General features: G+C 45.1%; 1 pseudogene; it reads left to right on the forward strand.

The window, feature by feature from the left end:
• The window catches only part of LOC139230220 (class I histocompatibility antigen, F10 alpha chain-like), a 40623-nt pseudogene that overhangs the window by 14620 nt on the left and 1289 nt on the right, over positions 1-24714 (forward strand).

A 24714-nucleotide genomic window follows, 5' to 3' on the forward strand; every position in this document is an offset into this window, starting at 1 on the left:
GGTCCACAAAGGATTGGGAGAGACAGGTAACACTAGAGTAAGAACTAGGACAGTATTAGGTGGGGTCACAATAAGGGAGAATACAAGAATGTCTAAAATAGGTTCACAGTGCATGTGTGTAAATGAACAAAGAGTGGTAAATAAGGCTGGTGAGCTGCAGGCACAAATAGACATATGGGGATATGATGTCGTGGCAATAATGATGACGTGGCTCAAAAGAGGATATGATTGGGTACTAAATATATCTAGATATAACGTGTTCAGGAAAGAACGGGAAGAAAAGAATGGAGGGGGCTGGCAGTATTGATTAATTGAATATTACAGTGCTGGAGAAATAAGATGTCCTGGTGAGCTCCAGGACAGAATCTATTTGCTTAAAGTTGAAAAACAATTGAGATGCCATTACGCTACTAAGTATATTATGTAGGCCACCAACGAGTGAGAAGGAGATAGGAGCACATTTTCAGGGAAATTAAGGAGATATGCAAGAACTATAGAATAGAGATAATTGTGGATTTCAACTAATCTAACATAGACTATGATATCAATAGTGTAAAGGGCAAAAATGGAAGAATTTCTGAAGTGTGTTCAGGAGAACTTTTTTGATCAATACATTTCCAGCTCAATAAGGAAGAAGGCATTGCTTGATCTTGGTCTGGTGAGGGAGTTGGGTCATGTAGAGCAAGTGTCAGTAGGGTAATATTTAGGGCACAGTGGTTGCCATGTCACAAGGTTTAGAATAGCTATGGAAAAGGACAGGGAACAATCTGGTGTAAATATACTTAATTGGAGGAAGGTCAATTTCCGTGAGTTGAGAATGGATCTGGCCTGGGTAAATTGGAATCAAAGATTGACAGGCAAAACTGTAGTCAAACAAAGGGCTGCCTTTAAAGATGAGATGGTTCAGATACAGTTGAGATACATTTTAACGAGGAGAATAGTTAGGGCAACCAAAGCCAGAGCTCCCTGGATGACGAAAGAGATAGAGTAAGATGAAGCAGAAAAAGGGGGCGTATGACAGATATCAGGTTGAGAATACAAGTGAAAACCAGGCTGAATACAGATAGTTCAGTGGGGAGATGAAAAAGTAAATCAGGGGGGCAACGAGAGAATAAGGGAAGAGATTGGCAGTTAACATAAAAGGGAATCAAAAAGTCTTCAATAGTCGTATAACTAGTAAACAGGTAGTAAGAGAAGGAGTGGGGCCTATTAGGGACCACAATGGAGACCTAGCATGGAGGCAGAGGGCATGGCCGAGTTGCTAAATTAGCACTTTGCATCTGACTTTTCCAATGAAGAAGATGCTACCAAAGTCATAGAGCAAGAGGAGGTAGTTGAGATACTGGATGGGATAAAAATTGATCAAGAGGAGGTTCTAGAATGGCTGGCTGTACTTAAAGTAGGTAACCACTAGGACCAGATGGGAAGCATTCTAGGATGCTGATACTGGTAAAGTTGGAAATTGTGGAGGTACTGGACATAATCCTTCAATCCTCGTTAGATATGGGAGTGTTGCTAGAGATCTGGAGCATTGCAAACGTTCAAAAAAGGGTACAAGGAGAAACCCAGCAACTACAGGCCAGTCAGTTTAACCTCGGTAGTGGGGAAGCTTTTAGAAATGATAGTCCGGGACAAAATTAACAGTCACTTGGACAAATGTGGATACATTAAGGAAATTCAGCACGGATTTGTAAAAGGCAAATAGTGTTTAACTAACCTGATTGAGTTTGTTGATGAGGTAACAGAGGTGGTTGATGATGGCACTGCGGTTGATGTGGTGTACATGGACTTCCAAAAGGCATTTGACGAAATGCCAAGTAACAGAATTGCCAGCAAGTTGAAGCCCAAAGGGACACTGGCAGCATGGATACAAAATTGCCTAAATGACAGGAGACAGAGAGTAGTGGTGAACGGTTGTTTATTGGACTGGACATGGTATAAAGTGATGTTCCCCAAGGGTCTGTACTAGGACCACTGCTTTTTTGATATATATTAATGACTTAGACTTGGGTGTACAAGGCACAATCTCAACATTTTATAGATGACACAAAACTTGTAAATATAGTGAACAGTGAGGAGGATAGTGATAGACTTCAAGAGGACATATGTAGTCTGGTGGAATCACGGGGCAGCTGAAATTTAACGCAGTAAAGTGTGAAATGATATATTTTGGATGAACGAATGAGGGGAGGACATATAAACTAAATGGTGCGATCCTAAAGGGAGTACATTGACGGAGTGACCAGTGGTATATGTGCACAAATCATTGAAGGTGACAGGGCAGGGTGAGAAAGACGTTAAAAAGCTTACGGGATCATGGGCTTGATAAATGAAGGCATAGAGTACAAAAGTTATGATAAACTTTTATAAAACACTGGTTCGGCCTCAACTGGAGCACTGTGTCCAATTGTGGTACAGCACTTTATGAAGGACGTGAAGGCCTCCGAGAGGGTGGGGATTGGGACTAGCTGAAGTGCTCTTGCAGAGAGCCGGCACGGGCTCAATGGACTGAATGGCTTCCGTCTGTGCTGTAACCATTCTATGATTGTATCTTCACGGTTTAGGGACAGTCCTTGACAACCAGTGACGGATCCACATGTTTTAGTACGATTGGACGGTGAGCTCCTGCAGCGACCACATATGAGTGAAGCTGGACTCGGGTCCATTCAAAGCGCTCAGTCTCGGCCTGTAACTGGGAGAGGTGGCGAGCGGACGGGACGGCATGTTTCTGTCACTTGTACTGAACGTCCACCACCTACAAGCGGCCCTGTCTGGTGAGTAGCTGGTTCCCGCTGCACTATTCAATGTCTACAGACTCACCCTCTGATCTTAGACTGGGACGGGCTGGCCTGTGGGTTACATCAGGTGTTTCACAAAGGGAGACGGGTTAGTGTGTGCGGCAGTGAAGCGATGGAGCCGGATTGCAATCTACATCCTGTTTCTCAGCCTCGCCTCTCTCTTTGGTTGGATTAGATGGTGTCCATCACTGTCCAGACAGCCTGACATTGCCGCCCAGTTATTGGGGCAGCTTCTGTGTTGACCCTGACCAGCCGGAGGGGGACTGACAGTGTGTGCCCGCACAGCGGGCTTGCGGGTAGGGAAGTGTCAGTATAACTGCGATCCCAGTCCCGGCCTGACCCCCCGAGTGACCAGGAGCCCAGCGGCGAGACTCCTGCAGGAACGTGGCTCGGTCACTTCGAGTTCACACTCCAGCCGGCGGGAAGCTGCACTTTAAAAGCTTCATTGTACCACTTGGGAACTTGAAAACCTTTTAAACCTCCCGATCAATGAGACAAATCATTAAACATACAGGGGGAGGGATTGATTTTAATCCCAGGGGAACCGGTGACAGCGACCCGGGAACCTCTTTTACACCTTCCGATTCGCGTCAGGATGAAGCTTTGAGGCGACTCGTACAGGTTCTGGTGAAGTTTGATCTCTCAGGTTTACCCATCTGTTTCTCTCAGACTGACCCGCTGCATATTTGCAACATTTGCTGCTTTGATCAGATTCCCATCATGTGCAGTTCCACTCGGGGAATGTTGACTCTGTGGATGGGGTAAAGTGGGCGACAGCGAGACCCGCCCATTTCCCATCTTTCTCCCCGTTTCCCCCTTCTGTTGAATCCAATGGTAGTAACACCCTGAAGCAATATAAAAGGGGCTCACACTTCCTGCGCCTGAATGGCCACATTGAACAATCCATCTCCTGTGTCTGCACAGATAACACCAGTTCCAAAATGCTGCACGTTTGAATGGAAACAACATTTGATCTCAGGTATAAAAACAGAAAATGTTGGAAATCTAAGCGGGTCAGGCAGCATCTGTGGGGAGTGAAACAGATTTAACGATTCAGGTCGATGAGACTTCGTCAGAACCACAGATGCTGCCTGACCCGCTGAGATTTTCAGCATTTTCTGTTTTTATTTCAGGTTCCAGATCCACACTGTTTTGCTTTTTTATTTAATCTCAGGTCCCAGCACACCGTTAAAAGCTAAAATCTTTCACGTTGAGAAATTAGATTTACCTGACAGATGTCCAACTCTTAACTGAATGTTTAATATATAATAACGTGATTCGATATTTGTCATTTTCAAATATCTCAGAGTATTTTCATTCGAGAATAAACCAGGGAAGAAGAGAGAGGGAGATAGAGAAGGAGAGCGGGAGAAAAATACAGGAAAAAAAAGAGATCGTGAGAAAGAATGAGAGGCACAAATATAAGGATGAAATAAAAAGGAGCGATTCATTGAGGGAAAGAAATAGATAGAAATGAAGAGAGACACAATGAAAGTCAGAGAGATAGAGACAGGGAAAGAGAAAATGATAGAGACACAGATAAAAAGATATGGACAGCAGAGAGAGAGAAAGAGAAAGGGACAGTAATGTGTGTGAGAGAGACATGAGGAAAGAGGGAGAGAGAGAGTGATAACGAGAATGAGACATGGATAAAGACAGGGACTGAGAGAGAACGTGAAATAGAAACAGAGTGAGAGAGAGGGAAGGAGAGACAGAGAAAGAGAGGTAAAGAGAGAGAGAGGGAGACGGAGAGAGAGAGAGAGAAGGACAGACATATAGAGAGACAGGGAGAGTGAGGGAAACAAAGACAGAGACAGGTACAGAGAGGGAAAGATGAAGGAACAGAGTGAAAGAGACAGGGAGAAAAAGAGAGAGAGAGAGACAGAGAGACGAAAGAGGGAGAGAGAGAAAGAGAGAGAGAAGAGACAGAGAGACGAGAGAGAGAGAGAAGAGACAAGAGAGAGAAAGAAGAGACAGAGACGAGAGAGGGAGAGAGAGAGAGAGAGAGAGAGAAGAGACAGAGAGACGAAAGAGTAGAGACGGGAGAGAGAGAGAGAGAAAGAAGAGGGAGAGAGACGAGAGAGAGAGAGAAGAGACGAGAGAGAGAAAGAGAGAGAGAGAGGGTGAAGAGACAGAGAGACGAGAGAGAGAGAGAGAAGAGACATCGAGAGACCCTGTGACATTCTACAAACCAGGGATCTATTTCCGGCCCCGGTGAGAGGGAGTCTGTAACAGTTACAGGACTCCGTAAACCAGGGATACATTCCCGGCCCCGGTCTGAGCGAGTCTGTAACAGTTACAGGACTCCGTAAACCAGCGATACATTCCAGGCCCGGTCTGAGGGAGTCTGTAACAGTTACAGGACTCAATAAACCAGCGACACATTCCAGGCCTGGTCTGAGCGAGTCTGTAACAGTTACAGGACTCAGTAAACCAGCGATACATTCCAGGCCATAGCAATGCGGAAACTGGAAATATGAGCACCAACTGAAAATTCTAAAGATACTCAGCACTCCTGCACCATGAGTGGAGAGATAAGGATAGTCTAGAAACTCAGCAATCAACTATGATATAAACTGCAGTAAAATTATTGTAAAGTCCTGACCCTGCAGTACAGACTTACACGAGGCACATGCTGAAGTCAAGGTCACTCTGGACCTGCACCTTTATTTCCCAGCTCTCGAGTGCCACACTTGCCTGAGACCTGCCTTTATATACCTGTGTGGAACAGGTATGCAGTGTCTCCTGCAAGTGCACCCCTGGTGATAAAGTATGCTTGTGGTTACAGGTCATATCTAGTTACAGTCATGTATAGCATGGTAAGATACAGTTATATACAGTACTGTGAGATACATGACATCACCCTCCCCCAAGGTCTTATTTTCTTTATAGATTCAGTCTCTCAGGTGGTCTATGCTCTCGCGTGGAGTGTCTTAGTTGTGGTTCAGTTGTTTGCCTTGGTGCCTGTTTTTCTTTCGGTGTGATTGCTGGTATCTCGCCTGGGCTGCCTGTTTCATTCAGCATGATTGCTGGTATCTCGCCTGGGCTGTCTGTTGAGACTGCCCTTTCCTCAGGTTATTCCCTCTGTCTGTCCATCAGGTGTGGTGTGAGTTCCACATTGTAGTCTGCCTCTGGTTCTGCAGTGTTGTTGGTGAATCTACTTTTTACTTGGTCTACATGCCTCTGGCAGGTTTGGCCATTGTCCATTTGTACAACAAGCAGCCTGTTTCCTTCCTTGCCTGTTACTGTCCCTGCAAGCCATTTGGGACCCCTGCCATAGCTTAGCACAGACACTTTGTCCCCTATCTCATTCCACCTCCTCCTTGAATTTCGGTCATGGTACTCAGTTAGCTTCCGGCGTTTTGCCTCAACAATATCATGCATGTCTGGGAGGATTAACGAGAGCCTAGTCTTTAAGGTCCGTTTCATCAATAGTTGCACAGGGGTAATCCCAGTCAACGAATGCGGACAAGATCTGTATGCCAGCAGCAGTCGCGACTGGTGGCTCTGCAGCGTAGGACCTTGGATTTTTAGCATGCCTTGTTAAACGAATTGCACTGCTCGCTCCACCTGGCCATTGGAGGCTGGCTTGAATGGTGCCGTCTTAACGTGATTTATGCCGTGGTCAACTATAAAATCTTGAAATTCTGCATTGGTGAAGCAGGGACCATTATCACTGAACAATATGTCAGGAATTACGTGCATTTGCAAACATGGTTCTAAGGCTCTCCACAGTGGTGAAGGTGGTGCTTGAGTTTAAAATGGTGCACTAGATCCACTTTGAAAATGCATCGACGACTACGAGGAACATTTTGCCTATGAATGAGCCCACATAGTCTACATGTACCTGCGACCACGGTTTGGTGGGCCAGGGCCAGGGGCTTAGGGCGGCCTCCCTGGGGGCATTACTGAGTTGGGCACAAATGGTGCACCGCCTGACGCAGAGCTCCAAATCCACGTCAATGCCAGGCCACCAGATGTGGGATTTGGCTAAGGCCTTCATAAGGATGATCCCCGGGTGCTCGCGGTGGAGCTCCCTGACAAACGCCGTTCAGCCTCGCAAGGGCATAACTACTCGGCTGCCCCACATCAGGCAGTCTGCCTGTAATGATAGTTCAAGCATGCACCTATGGAAAGGTTTGATCTCCTCGGGGCAGGCATCGTGAGCCTCTTCCTAGTCACCAGTTAAAACACATTTTTTGACTAAGGATAACGTGGTGTCGGTGGTCGTCCAGGCTCTGATTTGGCGAGCCGTCATGGGCGAACCTGTGGATTCAAAGGCATTGATTGCCATGACCATCTCACAGTCCTGTTCGTCGGACTCTTCCATAGTCGCCAGGGGTAGCCTGCTAAGCACGTCGGCACAGTTGTCTGTGCCTGGTCTGTGTCTTATTGTGTAGTCGTAAGATGCCAGCATGAGTGCCCACCGCTGAATACGCGCCGAGGTTTTGGCATTTATTGCCTTGCTCTCGGATAGCAGGGATGTGAGGGGTTTGTGGTCGGTTTCTAACGCAAACTTGGCTCTGAAAAGGTATTGGTGCATCTTTTTGACACCGTACATGCATGCGAGCGCCTCCTTCTCAACCATACCGTACCCGTGCTCCGCCCGCGAAAGTGACCTGGAGGCATAAGCAATGGGTTGTAATTTACCCGCATCATTGACATGCTGTAAAACGCACCCGACTCCGTATGCTAACACATCACATGTAAGAACTAGCTTTTTACCTGAGTCAAAAAAGGCTAAAACACTGTTGGAACATAGAAAGTTGCGTGCATTATTGAAGGCGCGTACTTGGGTGTCCCCCCAAAACCAATCGCACCCCTTTCTGAGTAGCACGTGGAGAGGCTCCAGCAGCATGCTCAAGTTCTGCATAAAGTTCTCAAAGTAATTGAGTAGCCCGAGAAAGGCGCGCAGTTCCGAGACATTCCGGGGCCTGGGTGCCAGACAAATTGCTTCGGTTTTGGATTCTGTTGGGCGGATTCCATCAACGGCAATCCTTCTGCCCAAAAATTCAACCTCGGGCGCGAGAAACAGACACTTGGATTTCTTAACTCTTAGGCCTACCCGATCCAATCGACTTTGTACTTCCTCCAAATTGCGGAGATTGGAGTTGGTGTCCCTGCCCGTGATGAGTATGTCATCTTCAAACACAACTGTCCCCGGGATGGACTTGAGCAGACTCTCCATGTTGTGCTGGAATATTGCAGCTGGCGACCTGATGCCGACTGGGCATCGATTGTACATAAAAAGACCTCGATATGTGTTGATGGTGGTGAGTAGCTTAGACTCTTTGGTCAGTTCTTGCGTCATATATGCAGATGTGAGGTCTAGTTTCGAGAAAAGTTTTCATCCAGCCAATGTGGCAAACAGGTCCTCCGCTCTGGGCAGCGGGTATTGGTCCTGTAGGGAGACTCTGTTTATGGTAGACTTGTAATCCCCACAGATTCGTACAGGTCCATCAGGCTTCATGACGGGAATGATAGGACTTGCCCAGTCGCTAAATTCCACGGGTGAGATAATGCCTTTCCGCAGAAGCCGGTCCAGTTCATGTTCAATCTTTTCCTTCATCAGATAAGGCACAGCTCTAGCCTTGTGATGGACCCATCTGGCATCCTGTGTGATGTAGATTTTAACTTTAGCCCCTTTGAAGGTGCCCACCCCTGGCTGAAAGAGATGTTCAAAACGACTTAGAACTGTTGAGCAGGAGGTCCGTTCCTCTGACGACATAGCGTGAACATCATCCCATTTCCAATTTAGTTTTGCCAGCCAGCTTCTCATCAACAGTGCTGGGAGATCTCCGGGGACAATCCACAGGGGAAGTCGGTTCACCGTCCCTTTGTGTGTGACTGAGAGCATGGCGCTGCAAAGGACTGGGACAATTTCTTTGGTATAGGTCCTTAGTTTGGTGTCGATCCTTGTGAGTTTTAGTCTGTTGCTTTTGTGTGGCCACAGCTGTTCAAATTGTTGGACGCTCATGAGAGATTGACTAGCACCCGTGTCCAGTTCCATGTTGACGGGTATCCCGTTGAGTAGGACCCTCATCATTATTGGAGGCGTCTTGTTGTAAGAACAGTGGACATTGATCGTGTTGACCCGCTGTACCTTGGCGTCCCGGGCACTGTCCCCACCGTCTTCTGGTCTGCTTTCCGACCCTTCTGATTCGTATACCTGCCGAGCTGCTGTTTTTGTGCACATGCGAGCCAGATAGCCTGTATAGTTGCAGTTTCTGCAAACAGCATGATGAAATCGACACCAACTTGTTGAGTGCCTTCCCCCACATCTCCAGCACAGACCACTTCCATTGTTTCCGAAGGATGAGCTGCGTCTGGCTGGTCTATCTTGAGCTTCTCTCAGTCTGTAGTTGATTGCTCGCATTGTGGGTTGATGAGGTGTGAACGGCCGTTCATGTGGCCCTTGATGGCTTCTGGCGCCACTGCCTGCTGTTGAAGGACTGCTCTCCTGCCTTTGTCTGTTTGTGGGGGTAGCGGCTGTTTCACGCTGTGAACCACTTGTTCCGGGAATGTTTCGTTAGTTGTTGTACCCGCAGTACTGATCAACCTCGTTTCTTCTTCTCCTGCTAAGAATGTCTGTGTGACCAGTACTGCTGTCTCTAGGGTCAAGTTCTTGGTCTCTATAAGCTTTCGGAATATGCCTGTGTGGCCTATTCCTTCAATAAAAAAGTCTCTCAGTACTTCTCTCCTTAGTTCATCGGAGAACTCACATAAACTAGCCAGCCTCCGAAGTTCTGCCACGAAGTCAGATATACTCTGGCCCACACAGCGTCTGTAGTTGTAGAACCTGTGTCTGGCCATGTGTCGACTGCTCGCTGGCTTCAAGTGGTCTCTCACCAGTGTGCTCAACTCCTCAAACGACTTGCTTGCTGGTTTCTCATGTGCCAGCAGGTCCTTCATTAAGGCGTATGTTTTCGAGCCACAGCTGGTCAGGAGATGGGCTCTTCTCTTGTCTGCCTTATCGTCGCCCAACCAGTCTTTGGTTACAAAGCTTTGCTGGAGCCTTTCTATAAAGGCCTCCCAATTGTCTCCGGCATTGTATTTCTAATCTGAGCCGTTGGTAGCCATTCTGTGGATTCTGTGATCCCGTAACTCGTCGCCACTGTAAAGTCCTGACCCTGCAGTACAGACTTACACGAGGCACATGCTGAAGTCAAGGTCACTCTGGACCTGCACCTTTATTTCCCAGCTCTCGAGTGCCACACTTGCCTGAGACCTGCCTTTATATACCTGTGTGGAACAGGTATGCAGTGTCTCCTGCAAGTGCACCCCTGGTGGTAAAGTATGCTTGTAGTTACAGGTCATATCTAGTTACAGTCATGTATAGCATGGTAAGATACAGTTATATAGAGTAGTGTGAGATACATGACAATTATTTTTTCTGCTGTGTTAATGATTTGTGGATTCTAACTCTGGGAACCTGTGTGGAGACTGATACATCTTGATATTTATTGGAACCGTTAAACATTTTAAAATAACCGGTTCACTGCCTCCTGTAAAATACCACATGAACTAATTTTTCTTCGCATCCACAGCATACCTGCGACCTCCCCATTCACTCTCCCCCTGTCCTCTCCCTCCCCTCTACGCTCTCCCCTCCCCATCCACTCTCCCCCTGTCCCCTCCTTCCCCTCCACTCCGTCCCCTCCCCATCCACTCTATCCAGTCCCCTCCCAATCCAATCTCTTCCTGTCCCTTCCCTCCCCTCCACTCTCTCCCCTCCCCATCCACTCTCCCTGTCCCTTCCCTCCCCTCCACTCTGTCCCCTCCCCTTCCAGCTCTCCCTGTCCTCTCCCTCCCCACCACTCTGTACCTGCCCCATCCTCCTCTCCCTGTCCCCTCCCTCCCCTCCACACCGTCCTCTCCCCATCCATCTCTCCCTGTCCCATCCCTCCCTCCCCTCCACTCTGTCACCTCCCCATCCATCTCTCCTTGTCCCCTCCCTCCCTTCCCTTCACTCTGACCCCTCCCCATCCATTCTCTCCCTGTACCCTCCCTCCCCTACACTCCATTCTCTCCCTCATCTCTGTCCCCTCTCCTTGATCCCCACGCTCCATCCCCTGCACTCTGTCCCATCCACTCTCTCCCTTTTCGCTCCAATTCCACACCACTACTTTACCCCACTCCGCTCCATTCCCTCCCTACCCCTCTACCAGCTCCCCATCCACTCTCTCCCATCCCCCTCCTCTTCCTCTCCACTCCTATCTCTTCCTCTCCTTTGTCCCCTCCCCTCAACTTTGTCCCATCCACTCTCTCCCTGTTCACTCCCATTCCACACCACTACATTATCCCCACCTGTTCCCTCCCTTTGATCCTCCCCCTCCTCTCCACTCCATCTCCTCTACTTTCTCCCCTCCCATCCGTCCCCTCCACTTTATACACTCCCCATCCAATCTCGCCCTCCCCCAAATTCTCTTTGTCTCCTTCCACTCTCTCCCCTTCTCTCTGTCCCTCATATCCGCTCTACCACTCCAGCTCTCCACTCTCCCCTCACATCCACACTCTCTTTGTCCATCTCCTTTATCTCCCTGCTCTTCATACTACCTATATCCTCCACTCTCTCACTCCCCCTCTCTCCTTTCCCTTCACTCCTCCTATCCCCTCCACTCGCCCACTCCAGCTCCCCAATCTCTCCCTAACATCCACTATACCTCTCCCCCTGTCCCCTCTTCCTCCCCTTCACTCCTCCTATCCCCTCCATGCTCCCACTTCAGCTCTACAATCTCTTCCTCACATCCACTCTCCCTCTCCCCCTGTTCCATCTCTCACTCCCCTTCACTCTATCCATCCCCACCACTCTCCCACTCCACGTCTCCCGTTTCCTCCTCTTCAGTCTCTCCTCGGCTCCACTCTCCCCTCACCTCTCTACTCTCCCCCCCTCCTCTTTCTCCCACCGCTTCACTCTCTCCTTTCCCTCCACTCTACACAATCTACTCTCTCCCATCCCTCCACTCTCCACCTCGCCCTCTCCAATTTCCCCAACCCCTCTCCACACTCTCATGCCTCTTCACTCTCCTCCCTCCCCTTGAATCTCTTCCCTCCGTTCTGGTATCTCCCCTCCTTCCACTGTAACCCTCCCCCACATTTTGCTCTCTCCCTACATTCTCTCCCTCTCCCTCCACACACTCCCTCCCCCTCCTGTGAGTCTCAAATATTTCAGGATACTTTTCAATTAATACTGAATCAGAGACAACAGAGAGAGAGAGAGACATGGGCACAAAGAGAGAGAGAAAGGGGGGGCTGCGGGGTGGGGGGCGGGAGTGAGAGAGAGAGAGACAGAGAGAGAGAGAGATAATAATACAAGGACAGGGAGAGAAACAAAGAGTGAGATATAGAGTAGAAGGAGAGCAAGCTGGCTACAAAGCAGCACACAGTGAAGAGTGGGTGAGGGTAGTTAATCAGACTGATGGAAGGTGGGGAGTGGGGTTCTACTGGGATCGGTGCCGGGACCACTGCTGTGCACCATTTACATAAACAATTTGTACAATTTCGACATTTGCGGATGGCACCAAATTGGGGAGTACAGTTAGCACTGAGGAAGACTGTTATACAATTAGATTTTAATAACCTTGCAGAATGTGAGCGTAAATGACTATTGAATTTCTATATAAATAAGTGTGAGGCGGTGTATTTTGGTAGGAGGGATAGGGATGTCACACACATCTTGGAAATTAAGCATCTAAATGGTAGAGGACAAAGGGGCATAATGGTAAACATTCAGAAATCATTAAAAGTAGCAACGTAAATTAATAAGGCCATGAAATGCAAAGTAAGCACTGTGGCAGGGTAGCCTTGAGGAACAGTTCATAGAGTGTATCCGGGATCATTTCCTTGTGGAACCAACCAGGGAGCAGGCGATCTTAGATCTGGTACTGTGTAATGAGACAGGATTAATAAATGATCTGCTAGTAAAGGATCCTCTGGGAATGACTGACCATAACACGGTTAAATTTCAAATTTAGTTGAAGAATGAGAAAGTTGGATCTCAAACCAGTGTCCTAAACTTAAATAAAGGAGACGACAAAGGTATGAGGGCAGAGTTGGCTAAAGTGGACTTGGAAAATAGACTAAAGAAGTTGATGAGCAATGGCAGACATTTAAGGAGATATTTGATAACTCACAACAAAAAATGTATCCGAATGAGAAGGAAAGGCTGTAAGAGAAGGGATAGCCATCTGCGCCGAACTTAGGAAATAAGGGATGGTATCAAATTGAAAACAAGGGCATACAATGTGGCCAAGACTAGTAGGAGGCCAGAGGATTGGGAAACTTTTAAAAGCCAGCAAAGAATGACTAAAAAAATGATAAAGAGAGGAAAGATAGATTATGAAACTAAACTAGCACGAAATATAAAATCAAATAGTAAGAGTTTCTACAGGTACATAAAAAGGAAATGACTGGCTAAAGTAAATGTTGGTCCCCTAGAGGATGGGCTTGGGGAATTAATAATGGAGAATGGGGAAATGGCAGAGACATTGAACAATTTTTTCTTATCGGTCTTCACAGTAGAAGACACTAAAAACATCGCAATAATGGATAATCAAGAGGCTTTGGGGAGGAGGAACTTAATACATTCACTAACACTACAGAAGTAGAATTCGGTAAAATATTGGGACTAAAGGCAAACAAGTCCCCTGGACCTGATGGCTTACATCCTCGGGTCTTAAAAGAAGCAGGTGTGGAGATAGTGGATGCATTGGTTGTGACCTACCAAAATTTACTGGATTCTGGGGCGGTCCCAGCGGATTGGAAAACTGCAAATGTAATGCTCCTATTTAAAAAAGCAGGCAGACGAAAAGCAGGAAACTATAGGCCAGTTAGCTGAACATCTGTCATTGGGAAAATGCTGGAGTCCATTATGAAGGAAGCAGTAGCGGGACATTTGGAAAAGCATAATTCAATCAAGCAGAGTTAGCATGGTTTTATGAAAGGAAAATCATGTTTCACACATTTGCTTGAGTTTTTTGAGGATGTAACGAGCAGGGCGGAAAAAGAGGAACCAGTGGATGTGGTGCATTTGGATTTCCCAAAGGCAATCAATAAGGCGCCGTATTAAAGGTTACTGCACAAGATAAAAGTTCACGGACTTGGGAGAAATATATTAACATAGATGAAGGATTGGTTAACTAACAGAAAACAGAGAGTGACGATAAATGGGTAATTTTCCGGTTGGCAAACTGTAACTAGTGTGGTGCCGCAGGGAGCGGTGCTGGGGCCTCAGCTATTTACAATCTATAGTAATGACTTGGATGAATGGACCAAGTGTAATGTTGCCAAGTTTGCTGATGATACAAAGCTGGGTGGAAAAACAAATTGTGAGGAGGACACAACAAATATGCAAAGGCATATAGACCGGTTAAGTGAGTGGGAAAAAATGGCAGATAGAGTACAATGTGAGGTTATCCACTTGGCAGAAATAATAGAAAAGCAAATTATAATTTAAGTGGAGAAAAATTTCAAAGTGCTGCAGTAAAGAGAGACCTGCGGGTCATTGTGCATGAAACGCAAAAAGTGAGTATGCGGGTACACCAATATTCAGGAGGGCAAATGGAATGTTGGCCGTTATTGCAAGGGGAATAGAGTATAAAAGCAGAGACGTCCTCCTACAACGGCACAGGATATTGGTGAGGCCATACCTGGAGCACTGCGTACAGTTTTGGTGTCCGTATTTAAAGAAGGATATACAGTACTTGCATTGGAGGCTGTGCAGAGACGGTTCACTAGACTGATTCCGGAGATGATAGGGTTGAATTATGAAGATAGGTTGAGTAGTTTGAGCCGATACTCATTGGATTTCAGAAGAATGAGAGGTGATCTTTTCGAAACATATAAGATAATGAGGGGGCCAGACAAGTTGGATGCAGACAGGATATTTTCACTCACAGTGAAATTAAAACTAGGGGACATAGTCTTAGAATAAGAGGCTGCCTGTTTAAAATTGAGATGAGGAGGAATTTCTCCTCAGAGTGTTGTAAATCTATGGAAGTCTCTGTCACAGAGAGCTGTGGAGGGTGGGTCATTGAATATATTTAATGCTGAGATAGACAGATTTTTGAGTGATAAGGGAATATGGGGTGCGGCCAGGAAAGTGGAGATGAGTCCATGATCAGATCAGCCATGATCTTATTAAATGATGGAGCAGGCTCGAGGGGCGAGGTGGCCTACTCCTGCCCCTATTTCTTATGTTCTTATGATCATTTCTAGAGGAATAGAAACAAAAAAAAGGAAGTTATGTTAAACGTACTGAACCTTGGTTAGGCTACACACAGAGTACTGCGTACACTTCTGGTCTCCATATTACAGAAAGGATATAGAGGCACTGGAGAAGCTGCAAAAAATATTTAAAAGGATGATACCAGAACTGAGAGGTTATTACTATGAGGAAAGACTGAACAGGCTGGGGCTTTTTTCTCTAGAAAAGTGAAGACTGAGAGGTGAGATGATAGAGGGTTTTAAGGTTTGATGGGGTAGATGTAGAGAAGACATTTCCACTTGTGGGGAACCAAAACTAGCGCGCATAAAAGTAAGATAGTCAATTGTAAATCCAATAAAGCATTCAGGAAAAACATTTTTACCCAAAGGATGGTTAGAATGTGCAACTTGCTGCCACATGGAGTAGATCAGGTAAATAGCATTGAAGCCTTAAAGGGGAAGCGAGAGGAGTCCATGAAGGAGGAAGGAAGAGAAGGCTATGCTCTTTGGGTTAGATGAAGTAGCTATCTATTTTTTTCAAAGCACCTCACATAATTCTGGGCACAGCGTTCCACATTGTCACAATACATTGTGTGAAAATGCTGTTCCTGGATTCAACTGGAACTGGTTTTATTCATACCAGTATGTGAATTTAAATTTACAAGTTAACTTATTTGGGTAAGAAAATGCAAAAATTCCAGTTTCCTGTCAAGGACATATCACAGGCAGATAAAAATTTCTAGGTACATCATCCAACAGCCAGCACTGGTTAATTATGTCAACAAAACCATTACATTGACTGATAGCACTACACCTTAAAAACATTTAACTGATTCGTGATTGTCCAATCTGCTGTTTCCAATTAGATTTTATTGGGTTGTTTTGTAGTTTTCTGATACCGCCCCATAAAATCTTGTGCAGAAAATGGGCATAACTTGGAATTAAAAGATACACATCTATGCATGCAGGAATAATGAGTGTTTCAATGGATAAGGGGAAACAGTGGATAAGGGGGAACTAGTGGATGTGGCGCATTTGGATTTCCAGAAAGCATTCGATAAGTTGCCACATAAAAGGTTAATGCACAAGATAAAAGTTCATGGGGTTGGAGGTAATATATTAACATGGACAGAGGATTGGCTAACGAACAGAAAACGGAGAGTCACGATAAATGGGTGATTTTCCGGTTGGCAAACTGCAACTAGTGTGGTGCCGCAGGGATTGGTGCTGGGGTCTCAACTATTTACAATCTATTTTATTGACTTGGATGAAGGAACCGAGTGTAATGCCGCCAAGATTGCTGATGATACAAAGATGGGTGGGAGAGCAAATTGTGGGGACACAAAAAATCTGCAACGGGATATAGACAGGCTAAGTGAGTGGGCAAAAATTTGGTAGATAGACTTTAATGTGGGAAAGCATGAGCTTTTCCATTTTGGACGAAAAAATAGAAGAGCAAACTATAATTTAAATGGTGAACAATTTCAAAGTGCGACAGTACAGAGGGATCTGGGGGTCCTTATGCATGAAACACAACAAGTTAGTATGCAGGTAAAGCAAATAATCGGGAAGGCAGAGTAATTTAACATTGGGAAGCCTTCAAAGGGAGGATGTTTCGGGTATATATTAAACACATTCGTTCGAGGGGAAAAGGAAGGGCACCCAAAGCTAGAGCTTCCTGGGTGACTGATCATATAGAGATTACAATGGGACCGAAAGAAGAGACTTATGACAAATGTCAAGTTCATAATACAGTAGGGAATGAAGCTGAATACAGATAGTACAGAGGAGATCGAAGTAAAGAATAAGAAGGGCAAATGGAGAGTATGAGAGTAGATTAGAAACTTACATAAAAGGTAAAATAAAAGCACTTTGTAAATATAAAGAGTAACAGGCTTGTCACAGGAAGGGACCAAAAAGGAGATATTCTTATGTAGGGAGAACATAATTGAGTTAATAAATAAATACTTTGCACCTGTATGTCATAATATTTGAAGGTGGCAGGACAAGTTGAGAAGGCTGATAAAACGATGGGATCCTGGGCTTTATTAATACCAGAATAGAGCACAAAAGCAAGGAAAATATGCTAAACCTTTATAAACACTGATTAGGTCTCAGTTGAAATAATATGTTCAATTCTGGGCACCAAACTTCAGGAAGTATGGGTCACGACGTTGGAGAGAGTGCAGAAGAGATTTACTAGTATGGTACCAGGGATGTGGAACTTCAGTTATGTGGAGAGACTGGAGAAGCTGTGGTTGTTGTCCTTAAAACAGAAAAGATTCAGAGGAGATTTTATAGAGGTGTTCAAAATAATGAACGGTTTTAATAGAGCAAGTCAGGAGAAACTATTTCCAGTGGCACAAATATCGATAACCAGTGGTCACAGATTTAAGATGATTGACAAAAGAACCAGAGGAGACTTGCAGGAACAATTTTTCACAGTGAGTTGTTATCTGTAATTCACTGAATGAAAGGGTGGTGGAAGCAGATTTAACAGTAAATTTGAATTTTGATATTGACAAATATTAAAGGGACAACAAGAAAACAGGGTTACGGCGAAAGAACAGGTGAGTGGGACTAAATGGTTAGCTCTAGAACAGAGCAGACATAGGCACAATGGCTCGAATGGCCTCCATATATGCTGTATAATTCTCTGATTAGATGGAGTTAAATACAGATCAGCCATGGTCTATTCGAGTGGTAGAAAAAGGCTCGAGGGATTGAATGGGCTCCTCCTATTCCTAAATTAATCTTGGTGATAGTGGAGGTAAATTGCTTAACATATTGGTATAACATTACTTTGCCTGTTATTTTAATGGTGCAGCCTATTTACAAGTGGGATATGACCTGTGTTAAAGCAATGGACAATAACATGTCACACTAATATTGTCAACGGTAATTTCAGGCAGAAAACGTACAGCGGTGCAACAAGTAATGAGAGGCAACGAACAAGTGTTTTTATAGTTTGGTCTGAAAATCCTCTTTTCATTCTTTTCAACCTGTACATAGCAGATAGATTTACAGCTTCACTTAAAATGAGGACGGTTACATTTTCAGATTGTGCAGCTTGTAAACTTTAGATCAACCAGCAAAAATAGTGAAAGTCAAACTGCCGATGAGCAGCCTTTCATTGACCTTAACAAGGTGAGTTGTGTTGGCCAGTGAGCTTTGCATCTGTTCTGTTGAGGTACAAACACGGGATAGGAGATTGTTGATGATTTTAACAGCCAGCTCTATTATCGCTACCCATAAGGTTCAGTGGGAAATATTCTCGCTGGTGTTTTCAATTTGTTTCACAGATTTACTCCAGGCTCAAGTCTTTGCCGTTGACCAGTGTGTTCTTTTCTAATCCAGTTCTGCCCACAGTTCGTAAAGCTGGGAAGAGGACCGTAGATTTCTTCCCGAGTGCCGCTAGGTGATTTGTTTCCCATTGGATTGACTGAGTTTCACGGAACGAGATAAACAGAATAATGTGGGAGGGGATCGGAAATCTACAAAACCTTCCGGTCTCGCTGCGCAGGGTTTTACCTGAGCGACTCTCTGAAACATGTTCCACTTTGCTTTCCTGAGCCTTTGCTATTTTCAAAGGGCGGTTCCTGGTAAGTCAAACCACGGGACTTGTGCGGCTGTATTCTTTATTGCATGACATGACTGCCAGCATGAACAATATATTCGACACGTGTATAATCTGAGTTAGTTACACTGACTTACTCCGTGTTTAGTCCGGTTTTCACTGACTGTTTCCATGTTTAGTCCGGGTTACACTGACTGTCCCATATTTCGTCCGGGATACACTGACTTACAGCGTGTTCAGTCCGGGTTACATCGACTGTCCCGTGTTTAGTCTGGGTTACAGTGACTGCCCTGTGTTTCGTCCCAGTTACACCGACTGTCCCGTGTTTAGTCCGGGTTACACTGACTGCCACGGGTTTAGTCCGGGATACACTGACTGCCCTGTGTTTAGTCCGGGTTCCACTGAATTTCCCGTGTTTAATCCTGGTTACACTGATGGCCCTCGTATTTACTCCGGGTTACACCAACTGTCCGGTGTTTAGTACGGGTAAACTGACTGCACCTTGTTTAGTGTGGGATACACTGAGTGCCCCGTGTTTAGTCCGGGATATACCGACTGCCCCATGTTTAGTCCAGAATAAACTGAGTGCCCCTTGTTTAGTCCGGGATATACTGACTGCCCCATGTTTCGTCTGGGATACACCGAGTTCCCCTTGTTTAGTCCGAGATATACCGACTGCCCCATGTTAATCCGGGATGCACCAAGTGCCCCGTGTTTAGTCCAGAATAAACCGAGTGCCCCGTGTTTAGTCCGGGATACAGCGACTGTCCTGTGTTTAATCCGGGATACAGCGACTGTCCTGTGTTTAGTCCGGGATACACCAACTGCCCCGTGCTTAGTCCAGGATACAGTGACTGTCCTGTGTTTAATCCTGTTACACCGACTGCCCCGTGTTTAATCCTGTTACACTGACTGCCCTGTGTTTAGTCCAGGATATACCGACTGCTCCGTGTTTAGTCCGGGATACACCGACTGCCCCATGTTTAGTCCAGGTTACGCCGACTGCCTCGGACCTTGCGGATGCCCTATGGGAGCTCCTGTGCTGATTGAATCTCTGAGGAGATGATATGGGCTTGTGTGGTGCTGGACGCTGAAGAAAGTTGCCGGCCGACTGACTGCAGGAATGGAGTGATGTCCATCAATTGTAGATGGGGATTTGTGCTTGAATCAGGCTGACGCATTGCCAAGTTTGGTTGGCCTCATTTCTGGATGTTTCAGCACATGACCTCCAGTCGAATCACACCGCCTTTATTCCCCATCTCCAATACTTTTATAATTGCGACTTTTCCCAATGTTATATTTCTCCCAAGTTTCTTGCAGCGGTATCCAGGCGATTAATCTTTAATTCCTGGACATTGCAGGATAGTTGGAAAATCTAAACTCCACCAGTCCGAGAGATAAAGTTGAAGGGGTCTTGATAATGTCGTGTGACTCACACTTTGCCTCTATTCATTTTGACACCGTCTATTTCTGGCAGCAGACCTGGCCACCTAAATGATGGACTGTCTGAAAATCAGAATGTGTGGAAAATGACCCAGTGGTCAGTAGTTCGGTGTCCTTGTTACTGCTCCATTGTTGGTCACCAACACGGCAGCAGCAACTAGCAAGGATTTGTATTGGGTTTAGAGAGAGGGCCGTCATAATTGGGCAGCAGAAGAGAAACATTCCCTGACTGTATTCGGGGCAAGGAGCCTCATTCGCTGGGAGTGATGTTCTGTTGTGAGTGAGGATCTGAGCTGCCAGGACATACTCTTGACAATGGCCTGGAAGTGCACCGACGTTTTGTCTCCCTGGTCTGAACACGCTTGTTGGGAGCATGCTGTCCCACATGGAAAGTTAAGGCCATATTCATTGAAGGATACATTTATGTCCAGATTTTCATTCCAACAGATCCAGTTGTTCTAATTTAGGGTTTGTGCACCAATCGGGTAATGGAGCTAAGGACCGTCCTCGCTCAAAAAATCCAAACTAGACCAACAAAGAAATAAATGTAGAGTTAAATGAGTCTCCTGGTGTCACATGCCAGATTGGCAGGATCTGTAGGCCCATGTGGATCACATTTTGCAACACTTGAATTTTCTGGTGGCAGAAAGCGTGTCTTTAAACCTTGTAATCCTAACAGAACTAGATCATCATCTCATACATTCTCTCGTGGTTCTACACACACGGAAAGAGGATATTGACATGACAAATGAGTTACCAGCTGCCACTCGAGCATTCTCCCAGCTGTAGGGACAGATGCCGGGCAGTATGCCAGGAAGCGTTTCCCGGATCACGCCCTTTGGCTCCCTATTTAAACCTATTTTCTTTTCTACATCCACCCATGTCTGATCGGGTATTTCATGCCCCAGCAATCCTCGACTGTATAATGAATCTATGGGGAGAAATGAACGTTGGTGAGCTGCGAAACGCGTGCAAGTGGTTCAGTTCGTCGTCAAACAACCCATTTGATTTTCCTCCTCATTGACTTCAGTGGAAAGAAAATCATGCGGTGCATTTACCGCCCAATTCACACTCTGGCTTCAATTGAATTCCACTCCAACCTCTGACCTCTGCGCTCAACTGATCAATCACATGGGGCTGATTTACACTCTCAGCGTCGGGTTGAAAACTGCGGTAATGGGTCTACATTTCTAATATTTGATCTTCCAATGACGGGGATTTTTTTATTCTGTTCCAGTGTCTCATTCTCTGCTATATTACTACACCCTGAGCCATGGGAGTGCTGATCTGCCGGAGTATAGTTTCCTGGGACGTTTGGACGGCTCTGAGACAACCTATTACGACGATAATATGAACATAACTGTTCCAAGACAGCACTGGATGGCGAAAGCATTTAACAAGCGATACTGGGAAGAATGCACAATCACTCAAGCGGGTTTCCACGGTATCATCAAGGGACAGTTTGATAGATGGCTACAGCAGGGCAACCAAACATCAAGTGAGTGGATTCATTTGAATGAATGCAGTAAACTGTGGGGTCATTTAAACTTTGGGGATTCCTACCATCAGCAATATCGAATGGATAGCCCATTGTCCACCCCGCCTGATTTTCCATTCCATTATACCTTCAATAGAAAGGAACATCAAGCGAGGTGTACAATGGGGAACTAATTGGATATGGCCTACTTTGTACAATGTCTGGAAGGTGCCATTATCTCCAATTAATGATATTTTTAATACTGAGGGTGAAATTCAATGTCGGTGGGTATAAAATGGGCAGTAACAGCGAGTCCGCCCTTTAAACATGCTGTCTGATTGTCCTTTCCATTCAGTTGAAAGTAAAATGGGCCGAGCTATATAACAGGCGGCTTTCCGCTACCACCCGTTTCGCAACCCTGCTGAAATAAAATTTCATTCCCGGGTGAAATTTTAAATATTATCACAGGCGAAATATCGGCGCCTGTGAATCAGCTGCCGTTTTACATCTGGATCGATTTTCTGAAATTCGGGCATGGTATAAAGTGGGCGGCAGATTCACTATTGGCCATATTCACCTGTTGATAAAAGATTTTAAAAATCCACCGCCCACCAGTGATTATTGAATGATATTGGTATTATTACATTCAATTAATTGTATTGATAATATTCGATTTATTGAATGGTTTTGCTGGTAATTTTACACGTAACACATCATATGCTTGTTGCGGCAATTTTTAACTTTTCAGGCAAAAATGTAAAGTTATCAATATTAGACCTGCCTCCCGTTCTACACCTTGCTCAGATTCCATTTCCATTGGGTGAGGTACATAACAGGCCTGCTTTAAATTTTGACCAAAATTTAAAATCTCCCCACTGATTCATGGTAATATTACCTTTAATGAAATATATCAGTAATAGATTTACTGAATGACGTTGGAAATATCACATTTTTGAATCATATCGGCAAAATTGTGTTTATTGATTTATAGCGTCAATATTCATATTATTGCACTTGTTGAATGGAATTGGTGAGCACCTATATAATATGTATGTATATATTTTGTGCTTCTAATGCCGTCTTATATCCAGCAGGCGGTTTATCAGAAAGGCGTACTGCACTGCCCGCAGTATTCCATCCATGCACTATTTTGTTTTATCTTTGCACAATAGTGTAAAATGAGTGATATCAAACTGACTGCCCAGTTTTCTCCCTGCCTGATTTTCCCTTCCATTGACCTCAGTGGACATGAAAATCTGGCTGGTGCAAAATGGGCAGCCGATCCAATATTGCCCATTTTACACATTCACCCAAAGTCAAAATTACCCCTATGGTGTCAATTCCACTGTAACAAGGTTGGAGGACAGGGAATGTTACCTATGCTGTTAAAACAGAATTCAGTCCCCAATTTAATGTCATACATTCTGGCCTGTATCCTGGGCTAATATTCTTGCATGTTATCTGCAGTTCAGTAGAAAAATTAATAGAAAATTGTGATGGTGAGAAGTTGAGTTGGTTTATATTGGGGATTTTCCAGAAGTATAGGTTGAAAAGTTGGACAATATAACACCGAGGCGTTACAGTGCCACCACCGGAAGGTGTGTAAAATTACAGCCTGCTCATTTTACAGCAGCAACTCCCATATTAAATGGTGGCATATGGAATCATAGAATGAGACCGTATGGAAAGAGGCCATTCGGTCCATCGTAGAACGGTCACCCATTACACCCTTTCCCAATTCTCCCTTCCTTTGGGGCCATAGTGAATTGGCTGCCAATGTTACATCTTTGAAGTTAACAGAGAAATAAATGGGTCAAGTGCAGACTGGGCTACTGATCCACTCTGAGACCATTTCCAACTTCTGGCAAAGACAATTTTTACCCCATCAGGGCATTGAATATAGCATCAGGGACTTGATGCTGACTTAAACAAAACACTGTTAAGACATTGTTAGCGTGTTAATGCAGTTCTGAGCACCTATATTAACACCAGGAAAAGTGTTTCACTAGAATGAGTGACTGTAGTTATGAAAAATAAATTGAAAAGTGGGGCATTTTCACAGAAATAGACAAGGTTCGCGGAGGATGTGAGAGGTTTTCAAAGTTTTGTTGCTTTTTCAGAGAGTAAACAATGAATAATTGTTCCCCTGCCTGAGCTAACAGAGAAGGTTGATGAGGGTAATGAGGTACTATACATGAATTTACAAAAAGTCTTCGACAAAATTGAAGCCCATGGAATGAAAGGGATAGTGGCAGCATGGACACGAAATTGGCTAGCGATCGGAACTAGGACCACTGCTTTTCTTTAGATATATTCATGGCTTGGACGTGGGTATAAAAGGCACAAATTCAATTTTTTCAGATGACACAAATGTTGGAAGTATAGAGAGCAATGAGGAGGCAAGTGATGACTTCAGCAAGACATAGACAGGCGGATGAAAAGGGCAGACACGTGGCAGATCAAGTTTAACGCAGTAAATTGTGAAGTGATGCATTTTGATAGAAATAATGAGGAGAGGACATATAAAGTAAATGGTACAATCATAAAGGGGGTCCCTGATCAGAGAGACATGGGTGTATATGTGCAAAAATCGTTTAAGGTGGCAGGGCAGGTTGAGACAGCAGTTAAACAGGCTTACGTGATCCTGGGCTTCATAAATTGAGGTATAGAGTACAAAAGTGTGAACATTATGACGATGCTGTCTAAAACACTGGTTCGGCCTCAACTGGAGTACTGTGTCCAATTCTGGGCACCACACTTTAGGAAGGATCTGAAGGCCTTAGAGAAGGTATAGAAAAGATTTACGAGAATGATACCAGTAATGAAGGACTTTAGTTACGTTGATAGATGGGAGAAGCTGGGGTTGTTCTTCTTGGAGAAGAGAAGATTGAGAGGAGATTTGATAGAGGTGTTCAAAATCATGATGGGTTTGGACAGCGTAGATAGAGAGAAACTGTTTCCATTGGCAGACAGGTCGAGAATCAGAGGACACAGATTTAAGGTGATTGGCAAAAGAACCTGAGGAAACGTAACTAAATACTGTTTTACACAGCGAGTGTTTAAGGTCTGGAATACACTGCCTGAAGGGGTGGTGGAGGCAAGCTCTAAAAGGGAATTGGATAAGTATCCGAAAGAAAAAAAAATCAGGGCTACGGGAAAGGCCAGGGTAGTGGGACTAGCTGAGATCCGGCACAGCTCGACAGACCGAATGACCT

This window comes from Pristiophorus japonicus, chromosome 19 (assembly GCF_044704955.1).
Source record: "Pristiophorus japonicus isolate sPriJap1 chromosome 19, sPriJap1.hap1, whole genome shotgun sequence".
In the NCBI taxonomy this organism is placed as follows: Eukaryota; Metazoa; Chordata; class Chondrichthyes; family Pristiophoridae; genus Pristiophorus; species Pristiophorus japonicus.